Here is a 7,487-nt window from a genome sequence, read left to right on the forward strand (position 1 = left end):
GTATAATTAAAATATACTCGACTCTATCACAATACTAACCTTACAAGTATACTATTAATTAATAGTATTACTAATGTTTCACATTGTTTGAATAAACAAATACATTTATTAATATATGAGGTTCCATTCAGTTCAAGGAATTAAATTTTAGTGTGGCTGCAACTTACTCCTTAAGTTAAAAATGATGCTGTATATTGTAGTTTATATGTTATACTGCTTTCACAGTGAATCACATTTTATAGTAATACACTCTGAATGAGGATTTAATTACTCTTAGATCTACAGTAGAAAACAACAGAAATCCGGATGGTGTAATAGTATAATCTCAGTAACATCACCAATTGTTACATTTGCTGTATTTTACAGCTGTTTCCATGAGTACGGTGAGTTACCGTAAAAATAATGTAATCTCATGGAATTTTCCCACAATTACATGCAAATTACAGTACTAAACTGCTAACATCCTTTAGAGTTTTTTACTGTTGATTTTGCAGTACTAAGCTATGGAAATTACTGCAAAGGCTAACAGTGTGGTTCAGAGGCTGACCAGGATGGCAGGACAGAGACATCAGTCCTCAACAACACACCTCTAAGGTTCCTGGCATGCAAACGTTGGTAGATGTTGTTTGATGGTAATCTGTTTCTTTATTGGACGGGGAGGAAAAGGCCGTGTTGGAGGTTTAGGGTTCGTTAAATATGCATCAGAACCATTTGCACACATCCCGAGCTTCATCTTCAAACTATTTCTGTGAACTCTTTTTACTCTAAATTAGGAGGCCTGGAAAACCACTTTGATAACCTCCTTCTCTCCAATTAGCACTCAATGCGCATTCTTCATATCCATGCTGTTTGGACGAGGACTGATGTTCACCTGGTTTGTGGCCTGTAGAGGAGATGCAAGTAGCAGAAGTTCAGTCCAGCACTGTTTGACTTTCAGGTTTTGGATGCAGAGAGGAGGAAAACGCAGCAACATTTGAAGCCTGTTGAGCTCAGCTTTAATCTGCATGTGGGAAGCAAATGAGGAGCTTGTTTCCAGAAGCAGTGTTTCAAAGGAACAACGCCCACAGACCCGCCCACAGGCTGCTGGCAGGAGAACAACAGCAGGAGGAAACACTGAACTTACAGAGACGTTCACAGCTCGGCTTTATGAGGACAAAGAGACTCTTGGAAACACTTCTGTCCATCGCAGGTTACAAAGCATCACAATGCACATGCTCCCAGAAAGCACCAATGAATGTTACTGACCTTTTCTGTGTACACGGCAAGCTGCAGGGTTCATTCTTGCTCCTGTTTTAGGATTTCAGGTCATTTCTGCAGCTATGCAGATGATGCTGTGTTTCAGTGCACAGCCCGGTGTCGTCGACGTCGTTGGTTATTGTCGTTGTAACTTAACCTTCTCTCTGAAGCTGCAGGGTAGAATAATAAGAGGTTAGTGTTCTTCACATTCCTGTTTCTGCTGTTTCTCTCTGCAGGCATTTCAGACGCTGACCTCGTGACTCAAAGATGATCATCTCCTCTGGACCGAGAAGGAGAATCAGCTTCTGAAGCCACCAAACATTTCTCACCTCAGCATGGCAGACGACCTCTACAGCAGCACCTTCTCAGCTTCGGAATCAGACTTCTCCTCATCGTCTTCATCCTCAGCTTCAGCCGCCTTCCTCACACTCGAGCAAAGGGCGGCCTTCATTTTCGTCCTCATCCTCTTCATCTTCTTGGGCCTCCTGATCGTCCGTTGTTTCCGTATCCTCCTGGACCCGTATCGGAGCATGCCCTCCTCCACCTGGACCGACTACATGGAGAAGGACACCTTTGATTATCGGATTTCCTGACAGGCAGCCTGAGAGGCAGCAACCCTGACAAACGACAGTTAAACTGAGGCGACGATCACGCTAAGCAGGTGAAGCACAAACACAGGTGCACATTTTCCCACAAGGCGGAGAGAAACCAGACGACAGGCCACAGGGTTAAATATGCCTCTGTGACACTTTGTTGGTGTATAAAGTTTATTTATTCTACAGAAAGTTGGTGAAAAGTTCGAGCAGAAAAGGCGAGCTCCAAGTTTAATAAAAACACGACTTTCCAAATCACTGAATAACTTTGATGATGTGAGCAGCTGTGGTTTGCTTCCACAGCCACTTTAGTCTGATGTTAGGCCTCTTACCTGGTACTGCTGAGGCGTTGTTGTTATATATGAAGTGTGGCAGGTGGGAAAAGGAAACGTGCGCTCTGTGTTTCTATAGCTTCCGGTCTGATTGTCGCCTCAGTCTGCCCGGCAGGCAGCACATCTGGGTAAAAATCGGCATTTGTCTCAAATCAATCAGTGTAATTGGAAATGTGTGAAAGTATTGAAGACATGCAAAGTCCTCAGATATGAACAAACAGCTCATGCAGATCAATTTGCACGTTTGGAGTTCTGATTGGTTTGAGATGTGCAGGTGCCATTTTTGCTCAGAAGCCACCAACGTTTAGAAATCCCTGCGCTCCGAGTGTTACAGGTGACCGATTTCTACAAGCAGCGAGCTGCCTGCCGGGCAGCGTGTCAGGGCTGCCGTCTCTCATGGAGAAGACAGTCTTTTTGGTTTTTCTTTTACTTTTTGTTCTCTTTCTGAACTTTTATTGACTCAGACTCAAAGAACTTACTCTGACAGCTGCTGAAGCTCACTGAGGACACGCAGCCTTATTTGGAGGAGGAGGCTCTGCTGATGAGTCTGCAGAGCCGAGATGTTTCCAACATCTCTCCATCGTCCTCCTGCCGGGCTGTTGCTTAGTAACCAGTGATGTCTGCAGCCAAAACACAGAAAACAAACGACCCTCAGCTGCTGTTTCACCAGTCTGGCCCAAAGCCGACTGTCCGCCACAGCCGGCGCTGAGATCACATCCACAGGTGGGTCTGACCTCAATCTCTGCATCCAATCACAGGAAAGAAGAACCGGAATGATGAAGACTGCTCTCACACCTTCAGCCATCCCAGAGGAGCGCAGCCAATGTGCTTCATTGCGACGTTTCTGGAATTGCTGACACGGACTCATTTTTATGGACTTTAACAGGTTCGGTTAGCGATCACACTGAACGATGACCGTGCTCCCCTCTGCCAGAGCACACCACAGCTTAACCTGTGAACATCTGAACAGTCAGCAGGTCATCGTGACCCATCCAGGGCCGTGACGGCAGTTTGGGTTCAGCCAGTCTCATAAAAAGTTTGTATATTTGAGACACTTTACTGCCAGAACACCTGGGTCAAATGTTCCCGTGTGGAAGGTGTGGTGATTACATTCAGTTCCAAATATGATGAATGGGTTTAATCCAACATGTTAGATCACCTGGTTACATGAATATTTCAGTAAATATAGCAGGTTTAGGTTCTTGTGCTGGAAGCATGAATGTTCTGTCTGCCTTCCAATCGCAGCAGATCATGGTTCACTGTTAAATCTCAGTTCAGACACTCTGCCAAACACTTTACCGCACTGCCAAGTGGGATGAAGAAAAGTCTCCCATCTAAAACACAGGATGAGAAATAACTGCTGTAAATTCTTCTATATGATCAGTTTAGTGTGCTTAATGAACCTGAATCCATCAAACTCTGCGTCTGTTTGGAGATGCAGACTTTCCATAAAGTGGCTGAAACCATCGAGGCAAGAAGGAAGTCATGTTAGGGGAAGCCCACTGTCCTCGAAGGTTAACCCTTTAAAGACTTTGAGTTTTTGTCTGTTGTGCTTTTTGTTTTTGTTTCTGGAAGCACGACCGTGTCTCCATCTCCTCTCCATAAACGTGTTCCAGCCAGTTTTCAGGCAGAGAATCAAAGTTCTGCTACACGACAGTCTGCTAATCTCAAAACTGGAGGACTTAATGGATTTAATGGTTTCTTATCAGAAGCAGACCTGGTGACACACATGTCGTGCGTCGCAGCGCTGCTCTCCTGACCTGCTGCTTTGGAGCAGCTTTAGTACCTGAGGGACTTCGAGGCTCATCCTGCTGTAAAGAGAGAAAATAAGCGTTTCTTTAATTTCCGTTGCTGCACTAAATGTTCGGTGCAGCTTTTCCTGTAGTTTGATGGGAGCAGAGAGAACAGCTGTGGAGGAGACCTCTTCCCACAGCAGCAGCTCTGCACTGATGTGTTTTTGCTTTTTCCTCGGGCCGCCTGCAGAAGCTCTGCTGTAAAGGGCTTCCTCGTGGTCGGAGGTCTCCTGTCAAACCTGTGAGCTGAAAAATCCCCTCGAGCAGACAAACAGTTTGAAGCCGGTGAAAATGAAAGGCCTCCCCTCTCCGGGTTTTCATCATGCAGGTCAGCTGAGGTGTGGATGGCAACGCGAAACAGACGGCATCGACTGCCAACTCCAACCCAGTGAGCAGTCCGGCGTCCCTGAAGATGTTTGTGATCCTCAGACTGGGACTTACGGGGTTTCCCGACCCGTTTCCTGTGCCTCCGTGGATCTGCCTCCCAGTATTCCTCCCTCTTTCTTTCTGTGAAACTCTAAAAGTCTCTGAGGCACTTTGGGGGGGGGGGGGCGCTGCTGCCGGGGGGACCCTGAAGGAGAAGCCATCGGCAGAAAGCGAAACGGGTGATTGTTGTCCCTGTGCAGCAGAGGGAGGCCTCTTCTCATCAAAGCACAGCGGGGTCGTGGATCTGAGATCTTTGGATTTTCTTTTTCGTTCATTTTTAAAGTTTTGGGGCTCGCTCCAGTCCCAGCAAAGCCCTCCGTCACATCACAGACAGCAGTTTTGATTTCTTCAGCACATGAGTGAGCATCACTGAAGAGTTCGTTCGCTCTGCTGCTGCAGTCACGCTGACTGTCATGGACACGTCCGTGTCCAACAGCTCCAAACGGGCTTCAGACTCCATTTAAAATAAATAAAAATTCAATATGGGCTTCAGCACTCTGGTCCTGAAATGTTCGATTTTTATAGTTAAAAATGAAAGAATGACTTCAGTCCTACATTTCAGCAGATTTTCACAATTTGATCAACTTAAAATTCCCAGATTGTTTTTAAATTTAGCATAAACATGTATTATCTGAAGAAAATCTGATCTGATAGGTTAAACTTGGGCTTTTTTACTATGTAACATTAATATTATTGTTATAATTCAAATATGAATTATGACTCAGGTCATATATTCATCTGTATCGCGACTCAAACAGCGAAACACCAACGTGACGACAAACAAACCCATTTCCTGTTTGAGGCTTCAAACGTTTTCCTCACAGGGACGCTGGAGACTTTCCTGCTGTCGTTTGTTTAACAGGAAGTCCTTCTTTTACCGTGACCTCCATAAGTCCTTTTCTTTCACACTACTTTCAATAATAATAATCATACTCTCTGTGTCTCCGTAGAGTTTACAGGTCACTGTATGTCACACTCACACATGTAAGAACACACACTCAGCAGTAAACGAGTGCATTACTGAGTATATTACTCCAAATAGTTCACAAACACTTTTCTAATCTCTGCTTTTCTTCGCACAGTGTCACAAAATGTCCCGGCTGCCTGTCACGAGGCACACCTGTGACAATATATCATATACAGTCTGTGCACGTGCACTTCCTGTAACACACACAGCGACTCACTGCCAAACTAAGCTCCACCCCTCCGGTCTGTCCCCCTCCTGCCTCCATCTGTCAGTTTGCAGGTGAAGCACATGTTGCTAAAGCTTATAAAGAAGAAAAACTGCGATAACGGAGTAAAAGAAGTGTGAGTAAGTGGCTCTGTCTCAGACTCTCATGACGCTACTGTCAGCTGCTGCACACCTGTGCAGATGTGCTTTAAAGCTGTGGACAGGTGTGCACGCACGCAGTCTCGTACACCTGCACTGTGGGGACAAAGACGTGGACACACTTTGTTTTTGTTCTGTCCGTGGGGATTTGTGTGCTCTCTGAGTGGCTCCACATTATTATGCAGTGATGTGTGGAGTACCAGAGGCTCCAAACACGAGTGATATGCAGTCTGAGGGGGGGCTGTCCTACTCAGGCTCGTTTCCTCACAAATGTGGAGCCATTTGCACAGCCGAGGTAATCCTGTGCAGTTTATGTCTTATTTGCTAAATGGGAGTGAAGCCAGCTCGTTTTCCCTGCAGCTCTCCGTCCGCAGGTGGAGCTCAAACAGCAGCTAAACTCCCAGGATTACACTGATGGCTTCAGTTATTACCCTTATTCCCTCCTTTCGTTTTAATGTAGACACGACAAAGACCCTGTGGCTGAGTCCAGGGAGAGCAGCGAGAGTCAGAGACGAGGGAGGCAGTGAGACGTTCATTAAGCCTCCGTGGATAAACACAGCAGGCAGGAAGTGTCGTCATTCGTGCAGCCAAACCTGAGAGCCAAAAACAGGAAGAGTGATGAGCTGACGGTGGGCCAAAGTATCCAGTTCACTATGGTCGTGTCCAAATTCATGGGCTGCATCCCCCTGAGTCTACGTGGGCCGGGTCCTCAGAAGGTCGGGTAGGCCGGAAGTAAACGGCTGTGGAATGTGACGGTCTCGCCTTCAGATTAGCGTCGCCGCTGTCTCGGTGGAGTTTAATAAACTCGGCCGTCTGCTCCTTGCTATCTAAAATATAACCAGACACTGGAGTAAACTCTCGACCGTCTCACACTTCTGTTTAATCAGTTTTTTGTTTGACGTTTAGTCAGCTGTGTGAAAATCCCAGAGGAACCCACCCGGGGGATTAATAAAGTTTTATCCAATCTAATCTAAGAACTTTAATCTCAGCCAAACCGATTTACTCAGGAACAAATAAAACACTGAAAAAAGCCCAACAATAACATTTGTAGGTTGTCTAAGTGACTTACATATCACGTTTAACCTGAGCAGCGAAACTCTGCGGTGATCTGAAAATGATGTGCCGGGAGTTGTGCCGTTCTCGGCCGCATCAGTGACCCTCGCTCCCGGCTAGCTATCGAGCTGGTGGGTAGCAGACGTCTCCGAAAACATCGAAGCACTTCGGCAAATATGGGATATCTTGATAAACCGAGCAGATATTTGATGTTTGCACAGCTACTTTCTCGCCTGAAAATATGTTAAAAGTTTATTTTGTGACCCAGAAAGATTAATAAGAGTGATTTTAAAACTTAGTAGCGGCCGCCATTATTGGAAACTAGAGTTTGGCTGGGCCGCGCTATGAATTCTGGGATATGGTAGGTCACGAAGGATACACCCGACCCATCCTTCAAATTCGGGGAAAATGAGGACGCATTTGTCGGCTGCATTCGGAGGAGTCTACGAATTTGGACAGCCTTCGGCACGTCGCTGTGACGGCCTACAAATGCGGCCTCAGGAGGATGCAGCCCATGAATTTGGACACGACCTATTTATCCACAATCTGATAAACCTTCAAAATAAATGACTGAAACGTGACATCCTGTTACAGGAAGGAAGCTTTTATTTTTGTAACCCTGACAAACAAAATGATCCAGATGTAGTTTGTTCTTCCTTTTTATGAAAACCTTCAAAGTTCAAATTCAAATTCAAATTCAAATTCAAATTTTATTTGTCACGTA

At 45.6% G+C, this 7,487-nt stretch overlaps 1 long non-coding RNA gene across 1 annotated transcript in view; it reads left to right on the plus strand.

The window, feature by feature from the left end:
* LOC102212978 (uncharacterized) overlaps positions 1–2,802 on the plus strand; it is a 31,721-nt gene extending 28,919 nt beyond the window's left edge. Inside the window, exon 2 of the long non-coding RNA XR_001290628.1 lies at positions 1,473–2,802. This is a non-coding gene — a long non-coding RNA (uncharacterized LOC102212978). The remainder of the gene's footprint in view (positions 1–1,472) is intronic.
* The last annotated feature ends 4,685 nt before the right edge of the window (positions 2,803–7,487 follow it).

The sequence above is a fragment of the Pundamilia nyererei genome, unplaced genomic scaffold, assembly GCF_000239375.1.
Source record: "Pundamilia nyererei isolate P.nyererei 1_Seehausen unplaced genomic scaffold, PunNye1.0 scaffold00368, whole genome shotgun sequence".
In the NCBI taxonomy this organism is placed as follows: domain Eukaryota; kingdom Metazoa; phylum Chordata; class Actinopteri; order Cichliformes; family Cichlidae; genus Pundamilia; species Pundamilia nyererei.